A 23,914-nucleotide genomic window follows, 5' to 3' on the forward strand; every position below is an offset into this window, starting at 1 on the left:
TGAAAAGACTATTAGATTACTGTTACTTCACAAGCAATACATTAGTTTGAATTTGATCATTATCATGAATGAAAAGAAAATCAAAGGATCGCCATCCATTAGCAAAATTGTCTTTTTGTTTGCAAGAATGCTGCAAAGGTTCTAATGGTCTGTTGTAATGGAAATTTGCCCTACTTTAAACCATTAGGGACCTTGTTAAAGAGGGTCTTACTACAAGTTTTATGCATAATGAGAAAAACATTATAATGTCATTCTAAAGTATGCATGCTTTTGTTTTTTAGCTACTTTTTTCACAATGAATTCACAAACAATATTACTTAAAAAATAAAACCCTTTCACAACAAAATGTAGATATGGCAGTGTTGCAGATATAGTGGCACAAACAGATTTGACACCATCAAAAAACATTTGACATTTATTTGTGGCACCTGTCACATATGAAAATTTTATGTCCTCTGCTGAATTCTTGCTCTGCCTTACAGGCTATATAACAAAATATATATGATAGGTTAGGCATATATATCTTTGTCGTCGGTGTATCTTTAATGTTGCCCTATAAAATGTGTCACAAAGCAATGGGAAACACAAACCTATTAACTATGTGATTTATCATTATGGTAAATTGTATTATTTTTCTTATTATTGCATAACTGATACTGACTGCATGATTATTAATTGCCACTGATTTAATGTCATACAGTTCTCTCTAAATGCATTGTTTTGTTTACTGCCTACATTAAACAAATAAATTGATTATGGGTATATAGTACATGATGGGATCCATTTTTATGTGTTTAGTGCCCTCTGCAGTTGTGTTGCTAATAAATTTAGAATTTGTTACTAGGATGTAACAAGCCTGGGCTGAGTTTTACCTTTTATTGGTTCTGCATGTTTTCCCCAAGCTCAGGGGATAGATTGCTTGTGTCTGTTATTGGGAGAAGGCTGTATTAATTATTTTGGGATAATAATGTTTACCAGACCTAGGTAATTTCTGGGCAACTATATTTGAGGTATAATCTGGGAAGATAAGAAAAATTTCTGGAAAGGTGTCCCCAAAACTTTCCTCCCTGGGAGGAGGACAATATTGCTGTCCGTTCCTGGTCTCAGTATGAGCCATATGCAGAGGGTCCTGAATACCAAGCCAATTGCTAAAGTTCACATCTGAAGAGAGCGGGATTGAACAGAGACACTCTTTTCTGAAGAGGGTCACAGAAGAGCTACTGTAGGTAGGAGCTGCTGCCTTGTTTTTTGAGAAGCCTAAAAACACCCTAGTGATTGGAGCCTGATTATTGTCATCGCGCTCTGTGAATGGGTGGTGGAATGACAAGATTCCACCACCCATTCACAGAATGTGATGCATTGTGTGAGGAGACACAGCAGAGGAGATTTTTAGCACAAGTAGCAGTCTACTGGTTTAGGGGGATACACACAAATACACATAAACTGTGTTACTTGTTTAAACGCATGTAGAATGTCCTTGCTAGCTATTGTCTTCTACCTACTAGAACACCATGATGATTTGCTATTAATACAGATGGTATGCATCTTAAGAACTACTTAACCTCCATGGTGGTATGATTATTTCAGATTTTAGGTGCTGAAAGCAGTACTATTACTTTACATGGAAATTTGTCATTTTATATTGTAGGCCTGTAATTCTTAGGAATAACTTGCTTAAATCTGACCAAACCAGAGTCTAATAGATATCTCGGGCAAGTTTGAAACACAAAATCATAAATTAATAATAATATAATAATAATACTTTTTATTCAATACATTTTAGTAAATAAATCAAAAACACTAACATTTTTTTTGCCAAACAAGGGTGCAATATTGGTAGTCATATTACTTTCATAAACGTCCCAGGTATCGAACATTTTAAAACATGGTACAGCACAAAGTCCGACGTCACAGTCAGGACAGTAGAACCTGGTTTCTTTTCTGATTTTCCTTCCAGTGTCATCATGCTTAGAGCAGCAAACCACACACATCCTTGTGGGTGCTGCCTTCTTTTCTGTTGGTGGAATGTGGTCCAAAAAGTGACAACCAGTCAGGCATTCTGAGTTCGCAATGCCAGCAGCACGACATCCAGATCTATTTACAGTCACTGTTTGGTGCTTGAGAAATATAAGTTCGGCAACTTTCCAAAAAAGTCTGCATGAACCACAGGCTTGTCACTTTTTTTTAGAATGAAAGCATTCCACGGGCACTGCTCCAGAAGGTGCCTAAAGATTTTTTTGTAATATTTTTTTTGTTGCTTTCTCATGGCTGGATAAAAAGTCATGGCCTGGTCAGCTCAGTCAACACCTCCCATAGTATGGTTGCAGTCCATCACGACTTGGGGTTTCATTAGGGCTTTTCCACCTTTTGTGTGTACCATGACAGTAGAGGTGTTGTGAATAGTACTCATTAGGCACACATCTTTTTTGTCATGCCATCTCAGTGCCATCATTTTGCCTTTCTGCTGGGCAACTATTTCTCCTGCCTTGAGCTTTTTATTGCCAAAGGTTGGTGGCATGTCACGCCGGTTAGCTCTAAAGGTCCCATATGCATCTGTCTTATGCTGTAAAAAAAACTTATAGAGTTCTGGAGAACTGTAAAAATTATCTGTGGTTACACAGTAGCCCTGATTCAGCAGTGGTTCAATCAAAGTAAGAACGGAAGCAGTTGCCATTCCATAGTTACTGAATCTTTCCTTGAACTTGGTTCCTTTCCCGGTGTAAAGGATCAAATTCCATATGTAATCAGTGCTGGATTCACAGAGCATGAATGATTTTATGCCGAATTGTGCTCTCTTAGATGTGATATACTGTAATCAGCTGAGTCTTCCTTTGTAGGCCATTAGACTTTCGTCAATACTGATGTCTCTATCTGGTACATAGGTCTGCTGGAAATTTTTCTGAATAATTTGATAAACCTCCCAAATCCTTTTCAGTTTTGGTGCTGGATGAGAAGTCTCATCAAATTCTTCATTATTTTGAAAGTACCAATATTTCATTATAAGTGAAAATTTGTACTCCGACATGACGATGCAAAAAAAAAGAATGGCTAGTAATTTGTTGGTTGTCCAATACCACTTCTGCAGGAGTTTCTCCACCACTCCCTGAAGAATTATGAGGCCCAGAAACTTCCAAATGTCCTCTTTGGTCACTGGTTCCCACTTTCTGCTCCTTGCAAACCTCTGATGCATAGCAGCTTGTTGTTCCTGGTACTGATTTGTCTTCGTAACAATTTTTTTTATAACCTCATCGGTCAAAAAGAGTTGGAGGTATGCCAGTGGGTTGTCATCTTCCACATCCACTTTGATACCAGGTGCTCCAGTAAATGAGAATCTTGGGGGTGCTGTGTGCTCTGTACTGCAGTCAATCGAGCATCGAGTCCGCACATCAATGGGCACAGTTGCAAGATCATCGCTGAAATTGCTTTCCATGCCTGATGACGAACTTCCCCACGAATCACTATCACTCAATTCTGCAAGCAATTCTGTATCACCGTCACTGTTTTCCAGCAGGTCATATGCAGCTTTTGACGTAGAGGCACGCTTTTTTGATGCTATGGTCGCTCAGCAGTTTCCAGACAGAAAGTACAAGCAAGGGCACTGGATAAAGCACTGAGGGCAAACTAAGGTCAATTTTACTTTATTTAGTAATGTAATCCAATAGTATTACAATGTATCAGTGTGTTTGTGTTTTACACTGTTTGAATTTGCCGCTGGTTCCACCTCCCTGTGTCGCGACACCCTCAGGGAATGGAAGCCTGGGCACACAGTGCATCAGACAGAAGATGCAGAAGATCCAGCCGCCATACACAGTGGGAATACATCGCGGGATCGCGGGGACAAGGTAAGTAACCTCTTCCAGGATCCAGCGATGCGATCCCGAGTGTGGCCCGGGGTTACCGCTAATGGTACTGAAATCTCACCCCGAGTCATACTCGGGAATACCGCCAGGGGGGTTAAAGACACTTTTATTGCACAAAATATTCTTAAAAACATTACTTTCCCACCAACATCTTATGATCCTTCAGGCTAAGTTCTTCCTTGGAAAATGTTTCCAAGCCCTCTCTTTTATATACGGTAATTGAAGTTTAGAACAATTGTTTACAAAACAGATTAAGCTTTTCCTAAAGAAAGTAGAGTACAACATTTACTAAGCATTCAACAACATCCCTAAACTTATATTGTTGTTAATATCTGTGACAGTTGCCTATATTGAAAAAAATTCTTCTCAAAGAAAGAGTGACCATATGAAACCCAATACTGTATATTAAAATAAGTTTAACTAGCGAACGGTTTCCAGTGTCCTAGGACAATAACAAGCTTCCCTGGCAGTTGTCATAATGTCATAATTTCACACTGAGGTTGATTTACTAAAACTAGAGAGTGCAAAATCTGGCGCAGCTTGTTCAATTAAAGTGATATTAAAACCTTGTTTTTTTTTAAATAACAAACAAGTTATACTTACCTGCTCTGTGTAGTGGTTTTGCACAGACCAACCCAGATCTGCAAGCGCTCCTGGCCCCTACCTCCAGCTGCTTGCTGTGGGGGCACCCAAGCAGGTGTGCTCTTGAACCACGGCTCTGTGTGTCTATTCATACACGGAGCCACGATTTGGCTCCGTTCCCTTTGTCTCCTGATTGACTCACTCGCTGTGATTGACAGCAGCGGGAGTCAATGGCTCCTGCTGCTGACAAAAGCCAAACAGGAGTGTGAGTCCCTGGAGAGACAAGGTACTCGTGGACATCACTGCATTGAGAGGGGGCTCAGGTAAGTATTAAGGGGCTGCTGCACACAGAAGGATTTTTTATGTAACACTGTACCCAAACAAAATTTTTATCATTGTTCACACGACTAGAGCTTTTTTTTGGTGGCATTTAACCACTTGCCGATCAGCTAATGCCGATATACATTGGCAGAATGGCACGGCTGCACAAAACAACGTATGGGTAAGTTTTTCCCTTTAAGAGTCGCCAGAGGCATGTGCATGTGCCTGTGGCACAGGGGGGGACCCCATGCAAGTGGCTGGAGGGCGAGATCTCCGCCGGTCACCCGCAATCGCATGCATGAGAGCCAGCACAGGGGTTTTGTTCTGTCAGGGGAGAAGAGACATATCGTTTGTTCCTACTAAGAGGGAACAATGATATGTCTCCTCCCCCAGTCACTCCTATCCTCATACGGTTAGAAACACTAACTAAGGAACACATTTAACCCCTTGATCGCCTCCTAGTGTTAACCCCTTCCCTACCAGTGCCATTTACACAGTAATCAGTGCATTTTTATAGCTCTAATTGCTGTATAAATGTCAATGGTCCCAAAAATGTGTCAAACGTGTCTGATCTGTCTGCCACAATGTCGCAGTACCACTAAAAATCACAGATCACTGCCAATACTAGTAAGAAAACAAAATAAAAAATAAAAATTCCATAAATCTTTCCCATAGTTTAACTATACTACTTTAATTTACTTTTGCGCAAACCAATCAATATATATATGCTTATTGCAATTTTTTTTACCAAAAATATTTAGAAGAATATATATTGGCCTAAACTGATGAAGATATTTGTTTTTTAAAAACATTTTTGGGATATTTATTATAGCAAAAAGTAAAAACAAATATATATATATTTATTTAAAATTGTTGCTCTTTTTTATTTATAGCGCAAAAAATAAAAACCACAGAGGTGATCAAATGCCATCAATAGAAAGCTCTATTTGTGGGGGAAAAGGGACGCAAATTTCGCTTGGGTACAGTGTCGCACGACCGCGCAATTGTCAGTTAAAGCGGCACAGTACCAAATTGTAAAAAGTGCTCTGGTCAGGAAGGGGGTAAAATCTTCCGGGGCTGAAGTGGTTATTCAAAGCTGGGAATAAAAGAGTGAAAATTTTTGAAAAAAATACCCTGTTTTTCTTCATTTCTGTTATAACATTTTGCAAATAAATAACTATTCTTCACAGATTTAGATCAAAATGCATTCTGCTATATTTATTTGGTGAAAAAAAACCAAATCAGTGTATATTATTTAGTCTGTAGGAAAGTTATAGAGTCCACAAACTATGGTATATATTTGAAAATTGATTGATGTCATTTCTTGAGGCCTAAAAACAACAGGACAGTACAAATATCCCTCAAATGACTAGTTTTTGGAAAATAGTCAGTCCAGGGTATTTAGTAAGAGACAAGATGTGAATTTGTGTCTGGTGGACACAGTCGGTGACAGACCGTGCCGCTGTGCAGTCTCGCAGTGGCGGCCTCCCCGGACACAAATGCACAAATTTTAGACAATACACAATATTATGTAGTCCTAACACACACCCTATTTTAAGGTGACAATGCTACGCAGTTTGGTTGTCATCCTAAGGCAGGAAGGGAATTAATGGCTGGATTACCAGATAAAATTAAAAGCAAAAGGTGGAAAAAAAAGAAAACAAATTAATTTAGCACACCTGAGGCACCATACTGCAATGCCCCTAGTAAAATTTTATAAAATGTACTTGCCACTTTAATGAAATGTATTTCTATATTTAATATGTGTTAATGTGTGTTGCTTTCTTATGAGATGTTATATGTGTCCTTTTTTTGTTAACAGATTATTAGATCTGTGTACACAAGACATGGGACTTCTATACATGAATAAAAATTACATTTTTTGGGGAAAGGAGGGGATCACAGACAAATAGGGTTAAAGCAACTTTTATTTATAAATAGAATTAGCTTCTTTTTTTTTTAAGTACTTTGCAAAGCCAAAACTCCCCCTCTGACAACCTTGTTATTACCCTCCAATTGTTTATCTGCCAAATATATGCTACAGGGTTTATTCCCAAAGGCATGTCACATAATTACCCCTGTATACAGAGATATTGATCTTTGATGGAGTAAAGCCACATTTAAATAAATATGGGGGGGGGGGGGTCTATGATTTCAGTCACATGTATCTAAAAAAAATATAGAAGCAAGTATGGAAACAGAATTATACCCAAGACATGCAATTTATTAAAGGCAAACAGATAAAATCTGAGAAACTGCCATATACAGAGGCTGATCTGAAATTCAACTACTGTGATTAAACTAAAAGGAAACCAAGATATAAAAAACAATGGAAAATATGTGAATGTACCAGATTTTAAGATGGCAGAAAAAGAGATCTGTGGGATGTATAATAAAACACTGGAAATACAGTATCATTTGATGTGGTCCATACACCTGGGAGACAAAAAGATATGTGCAGATAAACCACAGAAAGAAAATATGACCTTGATGAATTCATTAATACCTCCTATTACCTAACACTGCATAATATTATCCAAAGGTACAGATATCACTGTGAATTTAATGAATTTTCATGCACAAGTAATGAATTCTCTGGTCTCTCTTTTTCTACAGATATTAAAATCTATCGCAAAGGAATCTAATAACTATTTGTTCCTGAATACAGAGAGTATGCAAAAACATTATAACTTACTAGTATAATTTTAATATCTTCAAATTTGGAACACACAGTATAATCAAAATATAATATATAAAAATATATATTTAAAAAATATCAAACATAGTATGCACCTAAGTAAAGTAGCACTGTGTAATGATATATACAATACAAAAACAACACATCTCAGTTTATGAAAACAGCAGTACAGCAGGGCTGAGACTTTAAAGAAAGAAGCAGTGCAAGATGTCATTCTGTTCATGCCCTGGCAATGGCTCACTGTGCAGTTGTCACAGGCTGGGAACAGGTTCAGGATGACCTGGGCTGAGAGAAAGTGGCTTGAATGATGCTGCCCATTAGAGATGAGCCGAACACCCCCCCCCCCCCCCGGTTCGCACAAGAACTTGTGAACAAGCAAAAAAATTGTGCAAACACCATTAAAGTCCATGGGACACGAACATGAAAAATCAAAGTTGCTCATTTTAAAAACTTTTATATGCATGTTATTGCCATAAAAAGAGTTTGGGGACCCAGGTCCTGCCCCAGGGGACATGTATCAATGCAAAAAAAAGTTTTAAAAATTGACTGTGTTTTCAGGAGCAGTGATTTTAATAATGCTTAAAGTGAAACAATAAAAATGAAATATTCCTTTAAATATCATGCCTGGGGGTTGTCTTTAGTCTGCCTGTAAAGTAGCACATCTTTCATGTGTTTATAACAGTACCACAGAAAAATTATATTTCTAAAGGAAAAAATGTAATTGAAAACTGCTTGCTGCTGTAATGTATTGCAATCCCTCAATGCATTGACGGTTTTGCCATTCATTATGGGTCGTTCGGACGGGCGCTTTCATTTCCCACAAACGCTCCATAATGTTCTAAATTCAGTGAACATCTGATGTTCGAGTTGAACTTATGTTCGACTTGAACATCGGAGTCATCCCTCAGCCAAAGAAATCTAGCTTACGGGGGGGGGAGGATCTAGTTTTCTGGGGGGGCGAATGTTACTTCAAATGTTGATTTTTTTTATTTTCAACTTTCAATAGAATATTTCTATTTATCTTTTATTTTTGTGTAAAAATGTTAGGCAGGTGTAAACCTACCTGCCGAGTTCCTTAAAGCCAGCAGCTACAAATACTGCAGCTGCTGACTTTTAATAAATGGACACTTACCTGTCCAGGGCACCCGCAATGTCTTTAGCCGAAGCCGAGCAATCGCTCTTCTCTTGGCTGCCCCGCCGCCATCCTCGGTGAGGGAATCAGGAAGTGAAGCGCTGCGGCCTCACTTCCTGGTTCCCTCCTGCGCATGCACAAGTCACACTCTGCTTCCTCACTGGTCCCCACTATGTTCTGGGATCTGTGTGTTTCCCAGAACACAGCAGGGGGAGACACAACGCGGCATGACTGCCGCAGGAGTCTATTCCCGAAAGTGGGTGCAGATACCTGTATTATGCAGGTATCTGCACCCCCATGAAATGTGTCAAATGTGACACCGGAGGGAGGTAGGGGTCTGAAAAGTGGAAGCTCACTTTTTGTGTGAACATACGCTTTAAATTACTGTGTGCAAGTGTACCTAGAAGAATTGATGTATTGATACTGCTTTGAAGGCAAAGGGTGGTCACACCAAATATTGGTTTAATTTGGACTTTTCTTCTTTTCATTTACTTTCCATTTTGTTAATTGGTTAAAAAATAAACGATTTAGAGTCCATTCACACAGGGGCAACACGACTTCCAGCGCGATTTTTAGAGGCAACTTGGACACGACTTGAGTATGAACAACAGTGCGACTTGGAGCAACTTCAACACGACTTGGGGCTACTTACAATGTGACTTTAAGTCGCCCCAGGCCAGGCGACTTTGGATGTGGCCAATCAGAGAATAATCAGCTCTCGGAAGGGAATTCCCACCAAATTTTAAATAAAAAAACGGCATGGGACGGGGGGCGTGACCGGATGTGATTGCGGCAGCCAGCTTTTCTCCACAGCTCCGCTCATTCTGCTAGAATTCGCAATCTTGGAGCACAGACAGCCGGGAATACTAGGCACCATAGTCCGGGGGAAGGTGAGCAGACTCGGGACATGCGTTCATCGGCCTCTAAACAACAGCGCAGGGCCCAGAAAGAGCAACGCCGCACTCGCTCCACGAAGGGCACGGATGGAAGTCCCGCCCCCGCCATCTTGTCTTCACAGAGGGCTGAGCAGCGTGCAGCGCGGCCGTGGGACGGGATGGAGCAGCATGCACATGCGGCGGAGCTGGGTGCAGATGGTGAGGGAGCTGAGGACCATCCTGTGGCGGTAGACACAGAGGCGATCACACGGCCTATATTGGAAGCCATAAATGCCAGCAAATCTGAGCTGATGGGGCGCATTGATCACTTGTCTTCAGAATGTATCCTGATAAGGCACGACCTAGACAAGATCCGGGGCAGACTCACCACGGTGGATGACCGGGTGTCTGGAGTTGAAGATACCATGCACACGCAGGAAGCCCATATAGCTGAACTCCGCGACATGGTGCGGAACCTCCAGCGCAGAGCAGATGACGCCGAAGACCGTCAAAGGAGAAACAACATAAGGGTGGTGGGCCTGTCAGAAGGATCAGAAGGGGACAGGCCGGTGGAATTTGCAGAGGCTTTGTTCAAAAAATTATTTTCTTTGGAAGAATTACCCCCCACATATGTGGTGGAAAGGGCGCACAGGGTCCCGACGGGCAGGAGGCCACCGGGGGCGTTCCCGCGACCTTTTCTTGTAAGATTCCTGAACTACAGGGATAGGAGGGACATGATCCTGGCCAAGTCTAGAAGAACACAAGAGCTGTTTTATGAAAACTCCAAGTTGATGCTCTTCCCTGATTTTTCAGCAGCCACGCAACAACAATGTCGCTCCTTTACTGATGTCCGCAAGAGGCTCCGTGCAAACGAGATTCAATACAGCATGCTGTACCCGAGCAGGCTCAGAATTCAATACAAAGGCAGTGTGAAATTCTTTGACAACCCTGCAGAGGCCTGTGACTGGATGGACAAGGAATTGGCTTAATGGCACAGGACTTTGGGCGCGGGGATGCTAACCTGACACGTCTGCTGCGGTATGTTGTGCCTGTTGCACAATTCTGAGAAAGTTGTACAAGACGAGGACCGGCCTCCTGAAGCCTTGTGAGTTGTTCCGCCACTTGCCAGTTGAGACACAGACATGTGTCGGGGGACCCCCGGTGGCGCAGCCCCACCAGATGATAGTGGATTAGAGCGGGAGCCTCCCGTTTTCCCCGGAACGTTGCTAGACATACTCGCTGCAAGGGAGGAGGACGCTCATGGCGCATATTGCGGTATTCTGGGGTTGCCCGAGGGGGGGTGGGTTTTTCCCCGGAGCAATCGGGGAGCCCACTGCCCCTTTTTTTTCTTTTCTTTCCCTCAGTTTTTATACTCATTTTTACCCATTGATATTCCTCATTGTTATTTTCATTTTTCTTTTTCTTTTTTCCCTTTCTCACTCACTTGCCCGGAAATCTGTTGGCACGAGTCTGTGCCCTGGTGCTTGCTGTGCTCCAACTGTTTACTTACTTCCTGGAGCTTAGGACTGAGGAAGACATGACGGAGGAGACATTGCCAGACTTTCGATTGCAGCGGTTGGACCTCACCGCAAGTTTTTGCTGTTTTAGTTATGGGAGGAAGCTTAATATCAGGACACTTTGGTTTGGTTCTAAAATAGGTACTGGTATAAGAGCAGGGGGGGGGGGGGATTTCGGTTTGTCACGACTCAGAGTCTCGGGGATGAGGTATGGTTCCTTATGTTAAGGTATTCTGGCGTGGTACCGGTAGTCCGGACTGCGAGGGAAAGGTATATCCTGAACAATCTATGTGTTAACCTGTTGTGGGATAATGGTGGATAGATTGGAGATTGTGTCTTGGAACGTCCGAGGCCTGAACCACAAATTTAAAAGGGCCTTGGTTTTCCAATATTTGAAACAATACAAACCGCATATAATACTTTTCCAAGAAACCCATCTAGATGGAGCCAAAGTGTTGACTGTGCGGAAGCCGTGGATTCAGAAAGCTCTACATTCCACATACTCTACTTATGCAAGGGGAGTGTCAATGCTTATTAGCAAGGCCATTGCATGCACGGTACATCAGGTTATTACTGATCGGGGGGGACGGTATGTGGCGGTGGTGATGGAAGTGTATTACCAGAAGCTACTGTTGGTCAATGTTTATGTACCCCCCCATTTCAGGTTCAACTATTATATGATATGTTTGCCTGCCTGGCGGAATTTTTACATTTACCCATGGTGGTATTGGGGGATTTCAATGCTACACTGGATGCGGTGTTGGATTCCTCCAACCCAAGTAGGGGAGGTTCAACGGAACTGGTGAATTGGGCTTCGGTGGTGGGGCTGACGGAACTGTGGAGGTGGAAGTATCCAACGGCCAGATGTTATTCTCACGTGTCATCCGCCCATGGGTCAGCGGCGAGAATTGATCTGGCCTTTGGCAATGGTAGGTTGATGCACAGTGTGGAAAGGGTGGAATATTTGCCGGGGGGCCTGTCGGACCATAATCCTCTCTCCCTCACCCTGTCCTTTCCGACCGGATCCAGGAAGAGGGGATGGAGGTTATCTGCAAGTTGGTTACAGAAGGAGCACGTGCTCTCCCAGCTTGAACCTGCCTTTAAACATTACTGGTCAGAGAACATGGACTCCTCGGACCCACCCGTGGTCTGGGATGCCTTTAAGGCAGTTGCAAGGGGTGAATGTATATCAGCCATAAAAACGGCTCGGGTTAATGATATGGTAATCTTCATATTAAGGAGTTGACTAGCGCTGAATGGACTAATAATGCCCATAGAGTGTTTGCTGAAGGGGATAAAAATGGAAAGCTCCTGGCTATGTTGGTGGCTGATTAGCCACCCCTGGTTCACATTCCCAAAATTAGAACTATCTCCGGTGACTTGGTTACTGACCCGACATTAATAATGCAAGAGTTTGTGGCCTTTTTCTCGAGATTGTACCAGCCCATCCCTAGGTATGACCCTGGAGCTCTGGATTCCCTATTAGGGGGACTGCCCATCCCACGACTGGCGGAGGAGGACTGCTTGACCCTTGATTCCCCTATTAGGCTTACGGAAATTCAGAAAGCCATCTTCTCGTTTCCACCCAATAAGGCCCCGGGCCCAGATGGTTTTCCCATAGAATTTTACAAAACCAATGTAGAGTTGCTGGCCCCTCGTTTTAATTGGCTGCTACAACACTGTCTTGACGTGTCCTCCCTGCCGCCTTCCATGATGGAGGCTTATATGATTCTACTGTTGAAACCGGGGAAGGATCCTACAGAGTGTGCATCGTATCGTCCCATAGCTCTTCTAAACACGGATCTTAAGGTCCTCACGAAAATTCTAGCGACCAGACTGGCCAAAGTTATTCAGACGATAGTCAATAGTGACCAGACGGGGTTCATGCCTGGCAAATCGACGGACACGAACATAAGGAGACTTTTTACACATCTAAAACTTCCGCCAACGGACTCTGACAGTAGAATTGTAGTGTCCATAGACATAGAAAAAGCATTTGAATCTATTGATTGGGAATATATGCTTAAAGTGCTAAGAGTCATGGGCTTTGGGCCGCAATTTTGTAAATGGGTATCCATGTTGTACACAAATCCTAAGGTGGCCGTTAGAATAGGAGCATGGACTTCTGAGTTTTTTGCGGTGGGCAGGGGCACCAGGCAAGGTTGCCCGTTGTCTCCCTTTCTGTTTGCTCTGGCCATGGAGCCCCTGGCCATCGCACTCAGGTCGGCGGAGAGGGTACAGGCCATCAGGGTGGGGTCTATTAGAGAAACATTAGCCCTCTATGCAGATGATATGCTGTTGTTCCTTAATGACCCAGAGGAATCGCTGAAAGAGGTGTTGGCTGTTTTCGACACGTTTGCCATCTATTCGGGTCTTAGAGTGAACTGGACAAAGTCGTCCATCCTGCCGGTGGATGAAAAGGCCAAGAGCAGGATGGATCCAGACTTGCCACTTCAATGGGTGGAATCTATTAAATATCTAGGTGTAACGGTCACTCCCCGGGTGCAAGACTATTTCTCCCTGAACCTACTTCCCTTAGTGGGTCTCCTTAAGCATAAAACGCAGGCCTGGACCAGACTGCCCCTGTCCCTTATGGGCAGAATCAGTTTACTTAAAATGAAACTGCTTCCGGTAATCCTATATTTTCTCCGGCATGCGCCGGTCTGGATACCAATGTCCTTTTTCTAACAATTGGAGGGGGTTATTAATACATTTCTATGGTTGCCAAAATCACCTAGGATAGGGTTAAAGGTCCTACAGGAACCAACGGATGGGGGTGGCCTAGCAGTACCGGATTGGTTCAAGTACTACCTAGCGGGCCAGATGGTGTTTGCGCGCCGGTGGCTAATATCCGACGAGGGTGATGCGGCTACTGTACTGGAAGTCACCCATCTAGGATCGTACGAAAGCCTACGTCTGGCACTTTTTCGGGGAACCAATTCGGATTTGCCCATCACATTAACCATGACTGCCACAATTAGGGCGTGGGAGAAGGCGCACAACTTGGCTGCCCCTAGCTATAAGGGAGTATCCCCATCCACCCCACTGTGGATGAATAGGAAGCTCCCCCATTTCTATGGTTTACCTGATCCCATGCTATGGGCGATTAAAGGCATAAAGACGCTCGGGGACATCACAAACCTAGGGGACTTGCAATCGTTTTCGCAGCTACAAACTAGGCATGATTTGCCTAACTCGTATTTTTTCAGTTTTTTCCAAATTCGGCACGCGTATCAAGCTCAATTTGAGGAGTTGAGGGTGGAATCTCTACCCTCGATGCTCAAATCATTGCTGTCCTGGGAGGACCTGTCTAAAACGCTCTCCGTAACCTATAAGGAACTCTTTAAACGTTTGCCTAAGGCGGTAACTAGGTGCAGGACTAAATGGGAAATGGAAGTCCCTGATATTCAGGCGGAGGACTGGGATGATCTCTGGACACAGCCCTTTCAGCATCTTGTATCAGCCAGGGATCGATTAATACAATTTAAGTTCTTACATAGAAGCTACTACACACCGGCCAGAATAGCCAGGATATATGGACTGACAACGGCAGAGTGTTGGAGATGTGCTTTCTCTCCAGCCGATGCTGACCATGTATTCTGGAGCTGTGCACACATTAGGGGGTTTTGGCAGGAGGTTATCACGTGTATCTCGGATGTAGTGGCGGTACCGATCCCCCTGACGGTGAGGGTTTGCTTATTGGGACTGGTAGAGGAGGTGGTTCCGTCCAGGGCACTACGAACGCTGATCACCATCCTGCTATTTTATGGTAAAAAGGCCATACTACTTAAGTGGAAGAACAAACAGGCCCCGGACATTGGTTTTTGGAAACATCTAATCAATTCTATGTTGCTGTACTATAAAACAACATACAGGGTGCGAGGAACTGTGAAGAAATTTGATAGGGTCTGGAGAGCCTGGTACGAAACGGAAGGCACTGTGGGCTAGTCCCGGGGGACATGATGTGACAGGGATGGAAATGGCAACAAGGTCCTGTTGATGGCAGCGTGAAGGTAGCTTAGAGGAGATGAAATGGGGAGTGTAAGCAATGTAACGAACTGATGCCTGTAATTTGTATTATATTGAGGGTTGCTGGTATGTATGCACATGGATATAGTTTTTGAAGATGATGCGGGAACCTGGAACTGAGGTAACAGTCCGAGAATTTGGAGGGCTGAGTCGTGACAAACAGGGGGATGGGGAGGGGGGGGGAGTAGATAGTAGAAAATGTTATTACTAGGATGTTAGGCCCTGCGAGGCCAATGGTTGGGATACTGTTATGTTAACAGGGCCCAACTTGTGTTGTATATGTTCTTATAAAATTGAAAATTTCAATAAACAGAAGTTATAAAAAAAAAAACGGCATGGGTTCCCCCTCCAGGAGCATACCAGACCTAAGGGAACCCCCCTACACCAAAAAAACTGCGTGAGGGTCCCCCCAAGATCCATACCAGACCCTTATCTGAGCACGCAGCCCGGCCAGTCAGGAAGGGGGGTGGGAGCGAGCAAGCACCCCTCCTCCTGAACCTTACCAGGCTGCATGCCCTCAACATGGGGGTTGGTGCTTTGGGAAAAGGGGAGCCCTGCGGCCCCCCCCACCCCAAAGCACCTTGTCCCCATATTGATGAGGACAAGGGCCACTTCCTGACAACCCTGGCCATTGGTTGTCAGGGTCTGTGGATGGGGGCTTATCAGAATCCGGGAGCCCCCTTTAATAAGGGGACCCCCAGATCCCAGCCCCCCACCCTATGAGAATGAGTAAGGGGTACATCGTACCCCTACCCATTCACCTGGGGAAAAAAGTGTCAATAAAAAAAACACAATACAGGTTTTTAAAGTAATTTAAATAATCAGCTCCGGGGGTCTTCTTCCGACTTCTGGGGTCTTCTTCCAACTTCTCCGCTCTGTTCGGCCTCTTCTCCCGGTGTCCGGCCTCTTCTCCCACTCTCCGGCGTCGTCTCCCACTCTCCTGCTCTTCTGCCGGCTCCTCCGCTATCTTCTTCCAGCTCTTTTACTAGCGGAGGAGCCCGGTCTCCTCCGTCCTTCTTCCCTCTTCTCTCTTCTTTCCTCTTTCTTCTTCCGATGTTGACACAATGCTCTCTTCTGATGTAATGGCTTGTGCGACATGCGCGGTGACTTATATAGGTATGGGGCGTGGTCACCAGGCGATGTCACACTGTGACCCCGCCCCTTATGACGGTAAGTCCCGGGGCATGCTGGCGATGTGACGTCATAAGGGGCGGCGTCACCGTCACAGGTGAATGGGTAGGGGTACCCCTTACTCATTCACATAGGGTGGGGGCTGGGATCTGGGGGTCCCCTTATTAAAGGGGGCTCCCGGATTCCGATAAGCCCCCCTGCCCGCAGACCCCAACAACCAACGCCCAGGGTTAAGAGGCCCTTGTCCTCATCAACAAGCACCCACCCCCCCATGTTGAGGGCAGGTGGCCTGGTACGGTTCAGGGGGGATGCTCACTCATCCCCACCCCCTTTCCTCACTGGCCAGGCTACGTGCTCGGATAATGGTCTGGTATGGATTTTCGCCATAGGGGGGTTCCCCCTAAAATCCATACCAGACCTAAGGGCCTGGTATGCTCCTGGAGAGGGGACCCATGCTGTTTTTTTATTTAAAATTTGGCGTGGAATTCCCCCTCAAGAGATGATTATTCTGTGAGAGAGGTGACATTGTCGCTTCAATAAAGATGGAGATCCGACTTGGAGGCTACTTCCTTTGAAATCAAAGGGTACAAGTCGCCTAGAAGTCGGATTGAAGTAGTATAGGAACCTTTTTTGAAGTCGGAGTGACTGCTGTAGTGTACATTAAGATGGCTCCATTAACTAACATTGATTTTATCAACAGCGCGACTTGGGGGGACTTGGGGCGACCTGAAGTCGGATCCTGAGTTGCCCCTGTGTGAACGGGCTCTAAACACCTCTATTTCTGAAAGCATTCTTAATTCACAGCATTCTTCCCACCTGTCTACGACTTTTGCATAGTACTGTACATTCTTAAAGCTGAGGTTTAGCTAAAATAATTCTATAACTTTAGCCACATCACTTACCTGTAATGAAGTATGTCCCACATTGTGCAGAGAGTTTGATCCTGAAGAAACCTTCACTGCACTGGTGCTCCACCCCCTTCCTGTCTCTGAACTTCGAGAGCTGCAATGGTTTACAGCTTCGGGTCTTCAGGCAGTACAGACGGTTCAACAGGGACCCCCCCATCCTTCTCCATTGTCAAAAGCTCTTTCATTGATTACATTACGTGTAACTTGATCTATGAGGGAGAATCTGATCAGTCACATGATTCCCTCATTCACAAATTATGTTATAAGCAGTGCAATCAATGAAATAACTTTTTTTTTTAATGGAGGAGGAGGATGGTGAGGGTGGGATTCCATTGGAGCATTTGCAGTGATGTTCTGCCTGACTACCCAAAACTGTTAACCATTGTAGTGCCAAAAATTTGGAGACAGGAAGAGGACAGACATTTTTGCAGTGAAGATTTCTCCAGGATCCAGCTGCCTGCACATCATGGAATATACTTCATTACAAGTAAGTGATGTGACTGGAGCTGCAGGGATTTTTTTTAACCTAAACTTTGGAGAGGCATGACCTAATAATAAAATTATATATACAGTATATCCCTGAGTTGATTTTATGCTTTCCGTTTTCAGTGAATTTTGTTTTTCCAGAATGCATGATGCAATAAGCCGATGTTTATTATCCATCTTTTGAAAAATATTTACTTCTGTTTGTGCTTTGAAAATTTTGATCAAACGAGACAAGGCTGCACTGTAATTTTACAGTAAATGACAGTTGATGTCTAAGCTCTATTTTTTGGCAGCTAAGTGTCAAGCATCCATGACTTACAGTAATATTCCCTAGTAAGGATACAGAGAAGCCTGCCAGCCTGGAGAGGATTCCCTCATGACTGGTACTGCTGTAGAGCAGTGCGTTTCTCCTGGCTGTGTTCCTTGCTGCAGGGTTCACTTGAGGATACTGTACTGTTTTTGCAGGTAAAACCAAGTTAATGTACTATATCAGTTAAAGGAAACCTAGGCCTGAATTGTACATTGCTTAATATAAAACATTTCTGCCACATCTTGCTTTGAAAATGGGTACTTGCTATTAGACATATTTAAAGAAAAAAATTACCTTTCTTAGTAAAAGAAAAATGAAGCGTTGTTTCTGATACCAGATGGATTTGATTCCAGCAGCCTGAAATCATGATTTTTAAAACACTAGCTTCCTTAAAGTATGTTCAGAAACAAAAGTGGTAATGGAAAAGAGCAAAGAGCAAAGATAATTCAGTGTTATATAAAAGTAGGCATTCCTAACATTTCTTTATTACAGGTATTTAGATGGCAATGTATGCAACATATATATATATATATATATATATATATATATATATATATATATATATATATATATTGTATATTGACATCAGTCCCTGCCTCAGGGAGCTTACAGTCTATGATCCCGTAATCCCGATGTCTGGTGCATACACATACTAGGGCCAGTTTGAAAAGGAGCCAATTAACCTACCAGAATGTCTTTGGAGGAAGATAGGAAACCCAGGCAAGCACAGGGAGAACAAGAAAACTCCATGCATATACTGTCCTGACAGAGATTAATACTGTAAGGCAAAAGTGCTAACCACTAAGCCACTATGTCTCATTGAACTTTCATACTTTCCGCTAATTCCTAACAGACAGGGTCCATTTGGTTTTGTTGCAGGCTAGCTAGTAAGTAGGGAGGAGCTCGATGTTCGGGTCGAACATAAGTTCAACTCGAACATCAGGTATTCACCCATTTGCAGAATAGCAAACATTATGGGGCATTTGCAGGAATTAGAGCACCGTGAAATTCCCCATAATGCACTGCGAGATCGCAGTGCATTGCTGTAGGATGATTGCCCAAAGCATGCACCTGACCTGCATGCTTTAGCCAATCACAGCGTGCTCTGCTGAGAGAGCCATAATTGGCCAAAGGCAGGGTGCCTTTGGCCAGTCATGGCTCAGGGGGATTAAGTCCACGCTCCACACTATATAAGGCTGTTTACACAGTGGCCATGTGTAGTGTTCTTGGTGTAGACAGAGAAATAGCTTGAGTTAGATTAAGCAGGCAGGTTATACAGTTATGCCGCGTACACACGATCAAACAATCCGGTGGAAAAGTCCGGCGAACTCAAGTCCACCGGACAATCCCCCCGTGTGTAGCCTCAGGCGGACTTTTTTTTACCCAAAAGTATGGCGGACTTAGAAAGTAGTTTTGCACTCCAATCTTCCCGTCGGACTCGCATTTCGGTGGACAATCTGGTCGTTGGTATGCCAGTCCGCCGTACTTTTGAAATGAACGGACTTTTCCCGCACGGAGAAAAGTCCGCTCATTTTGAGCATGTCGCTAGCCCCGTCACCTGGTATGGACTTAAAGGGGAATCCCTACGCCGAAAAATCGGTGTGGGGTCCCCCCCTAAGTCCACATCAGACCCTTGTCCGAGCACGCTACCCGGCCGGCCAGGAAAGGAGGGGACGAGCGAGCGCCCCCCTCCTGAACCGTTCCAGGCCACGTGCCCTCAACACCTTGTCCCCATGTTGATGAGGACAAGGACCTCTTCCCGACAACCCTGGCCGTTGGTTGTCGGGGTCTGCGGGTGGGGGGCTTATCGAAATCCGGGAGCCCCCTTTCATAAGGGGGCCCCCCGATCCCGGCCCCCACCCTATGTGAATGAGTATGGGGTACAATGTACCCCTACCCATTCACCTGTGGAAAAAAGTAAAAAAAAAAACACAACACACAAGGGTTAAAATAGTTTATTGCACAGCTCCGGGGGTCTTCCGTCTTCGGGGGTCTTCTCGCCGTACTCCTCCGCTATCTTCTGCTAGCTCTTTTGCTAGAGGAGGAGCCCGGATTTCTTCTTCACCGCCGCCGCCCTCTTCTTTCAGCTTCGGGGGTCTTGTCCCCCTCTTCGGTTCTTCTTGCCGGGCCACCGCACCTTCTTCTAGCTCTTTTACAGGTGGTGGCCCGGTCTTCTGTCACCGCTGTCGCCGATTTCGCCGTCTTCTATTCTTCTCTTCTTCTCTTCAGATGTTGCCTCGTCGCATCCTCCGCTCGCAATAGGACGGACGCGACGCTCGGCGAATTATATAGGGACATCAGTGGATGATGCCCCCGCCCACTATGGTGTCACAGTCCCAGAGGATGCTGGGATTGTGACATCTCGCTCCCTCGCTCGTCCCCCCCTTTCCTGGCCGGCCGGGTAGCGTGAAGGGTCTGATGTTAACTTAGGGGGGGACCCCCACGCCGATTTTTCGGCGTAGGGATTCCCTTTTAAGTTCATACCAGGTGACGGGGCCAGCGACGCCTCCTTCACTGGCCCCGGCTACCTGGAGACGTGCTCAAAATGAGCGGACTTTCCTCCGCGTGTGTGGGCGAGTCCGTTCATTTCAAAAGTACGGCGGATAGTCCGGCGGACTTAGTACGCCGTATTAGTCCGCTGAAAGTGCCGTGTGTGGGCAAGTAGCCCGTTCAGAAAGTCCGACGGTAAGTCCGACGGATAGTCCACTACGCGTGTACACGGCATTAGTGGCAGTGTATTTGATATATATATAATATTTATATATATATTTATTTATTTATGTATATATATATATATATATATATATATATATATATATATATATATACTCTGCATTAGGCTATATATTCAGTGTTTGCTCGGTATTCAGTCAGTGCAGGCAGCGTATAAATATATATATATATATATATATATATATATATATATATATATATATATAATACATACAGTCTTGTGTGTACTCTGCATCCAGTGTAGCCTATATCTACAGCAGTGCATTCAGTGGTGTACTGTTTCTAATACACTTCAGGCGATGTATTAATTATATGTATATATATATATATATATATATATATATATATATATATAAACAACAACAGGTATATTTTAAACGGCCTATCATATACCTCTCTGCGCCAAACTAGGACCTTCACACACCTCCCAAAATTATATATATATATATACTTACGTATATGCGCTCACCTAAATGGAGAGCGCACACACGTGAACAAAAAAAAAAATATATATATATATATATATATATATATATATATATATATATATATATATATATATATATATATATATATATATATACTTCTTTTTATGCAGATTCCTGCATATATAATAAACGCTAGAACCACAATATACTAAATAACTGCTGAGTATATTAAGACCCAGCAGTACGGACAATAATAGCAGCCATTAAACAAATTTTATAGTAAAAATATATAAAAAGTCATACAAACAATTCATCAATATATATGTGAGAATATCAGTATAAAAACAGTGCTTTTTTAAAAAAAAAGTCCTTTGTAGAAACCATAATATACGAAAAATCACTAAAAAGTCCCAAGTGTGCAGATAAAGTGTCTATAGTGATCTAATCAGCGTGGAGGAATAGGATAGTCAGCATAGGCAGTCTTCAAGGGATTCCAGATCCATAGCAAATTCAATCAGCTACATCAGCATCAGGTGCTTGATAGCTGCTGATCCAAGATTGATTCATTTTTATGAATATGGACCTATCAACGGAGTCTGTGGACAGGTGCACTATTTGATCCGTTACAAACTCTCCATCAGCAGTGAATGTGCATTCAGAAAGCACGCTGGACAATTGCATTTTGAGCAAGTTCTGGCCAGTGGTCCATCCTCAAGACCCAGTAACCCAGTGGATGCTCTGTTGGAAAGGTTTCCAAGTCTGCTCATGCCCCTAGATATTCCTGCACCATATAATGCAGACGTTGGTGATGGTTGCTTGAACTCATCAGACCTTGGCGCTGAGGACTGAAAAATAGTTTAAAGGCATCGGTCAGCCAGCCACCTTCTCCACCGCTCTTCCTCTGACTGAACAAAGCCTCAGCAACATGTTGCCCAACACCAGGAAATGGTAACCTTCCAGGGTCTGGAAATGCGTTACACTAACCTTTCTTTAAGACCTCCTTAAGATGTTTCATCCTCTGCTCCCTCTGCAAAGGCAGGATGAGTTCTGCAACTTTACCCTTGTAACGTGGATCAAGAAGGGTTGCCAGTCAGTAATGATCCCTCTCCTTGATATCACGAGCCCTAGGGTGTTAGGCTACACTGCAGAGTATATATATATAAATAAGAGACTGTGTGTGTATATATATATATATATATATATATATATAAAAAGTCATACAAACAATTCATCAATATATATGTGAGAATATCAGTATAAAAACAGCGCTTTTAAAAAAAAAAAAAATCCTTTGTAGAAACCATAATATACGAAAAATCACTAAAAAGTCCCAAGTGTGCAGATAAAGTGTCTATAGTGATCTAATCAGCGTTGCAAGGTGATCAAAGTGCTATCAACCTTTCTTCCACCATGAACCGGGAGTGCTTCACCACATGCGATGCATACCCCCCTCGGGGGTTAAACTCACCAGACACTGCTGATAAGGTAAGCCTTAAGGAGTAGTCACTTCATTGGATATAGTAAAAGTCATATATATCCCCCTTAGCGTTGCAGTCCCAAGCAGTCTTCCAAGTTTATCATGAAAAATTAAACAAAGTGTGCTCATAGCATAATACTGTTTAATTTTTAAAAAATTTCACACAGATCCATAAAATCCCCCACTTCAATATATGCGTACATTATCATAAAACAACATCAGCGTTACAAAAACGTGTACTTCACCGAGTTTTCCGATCCCAGAACCATTCGTCAGTGTTCCACTGTGTACCCTGTGTACCACTTCCTGGTCTGTGGTCAGCGGTGGAGCGCACACCTCACTTCCGGTAGCGTCGTGTAGGCCACGCCTTGACGCGTTTCGTCACTTCCGACTTCTTAAGGCTTACCTTATCAGCAGTGTCTGGTGAGTTTAACCCCCGAGGGGGGTATGCATCGCATGTGGTGAAGCACTCCCGGTTCATGGTGGAAGAAAGGTTGATAGCACTTTGATCACCTTGCAACGCTGATTAGATCACTATAGACACTTTATCTGCACACTTGGGACTTTTTAGTGATTTTTCGTATATTATGGTTTCTACAAAGGACTTTTTTTTTTTAAAAAGCGCTGTTTTTATACTGATATTCTCACATATATATTGATGAATTGTTTGTATGACTTTTTATATATATATATATATATATATATATATATATATATATATATATATATATATATATACACACACAGTCTCTTATTTATATATATATACTCTGCAGTGTAGCCTAACACCCTAGGGCTCGTGATATCAAGGAGAGGGATCATTACTGACTGGCAACCCTTCTTGATCCACGTTACAAGGGTAAAGTTGCAGAACTCATCCTGCCTTTGCAGAGGGAGCAGAGGATGAAACATCTTAAGGAGGTCTTAAAGAAAGGTTAGTGTAACGCATTTCCAGACCCTGGAAGGTTACCATTTCCTGGTGTTGGGCAACATGTTGCTGAGGCTTTGTTCAGTCAGAGGAAGAGCGGTGGAGAAGGTGGCTGGCTGACCGATGCCTTTAAACTATTTTTCAGTCCTCAGCGCCAAGGTCTGATGAGTTCAAGCAACCATCACCAACGTCTGCATTATATGGTGCAGGAATATCTAGGGGCATGAGCAGACTTGGAAACCTTTCCAACAGAGCATCCACTGGGTTACTGGGTCTTGAGGATGGACCACTGGCCAGAACTTGCTCAAAATGCAATTGTCCAGCGTGCTTTCTGAATGCACATTCACTGCTGATGGAGAGTTTGTAACGGATCAAATAGTGCACCTGTCCACAGACTCCGTTGATAGGTCCATATTCATAAAAATGAATCAATCTTGGATCAGCAGCTATCAAGCACCTGATGCTAATGTAGCTGATTGAATTTGCTATGGATCTGGAA

General features: G+C 43.5%; 1 protein-coding gene across 3 annotated transcripts in view; it reads right to left on the reverse strand.

The window, feature by feature from the left end:
* The window catches only part of MYO16 (myosin XVI), a 555,564-nt gene that overhangs the window by 159,740 nt on the left and 371,910 nt on the right, over positions 1–23,914 (reverse strand). The window lies entirely within an intron of this gene.

Source organism: Lithobates pipiens, unplaced genomic scaffold (assembly GCF_037356315.1).
Source record: "Lithobates pipiens isolate NorthernLeopardFrog02 unplaced genomic scaffold, aLitPip1_a1.2 Scaffold_16, whole genome shotgun sequence".
Taxonomy (NCBI): Eukaryota; Metazoa; Chordata; class Amphibia; order Anura; family Ranidae; genus Lithobates; species Lithobates pipiens.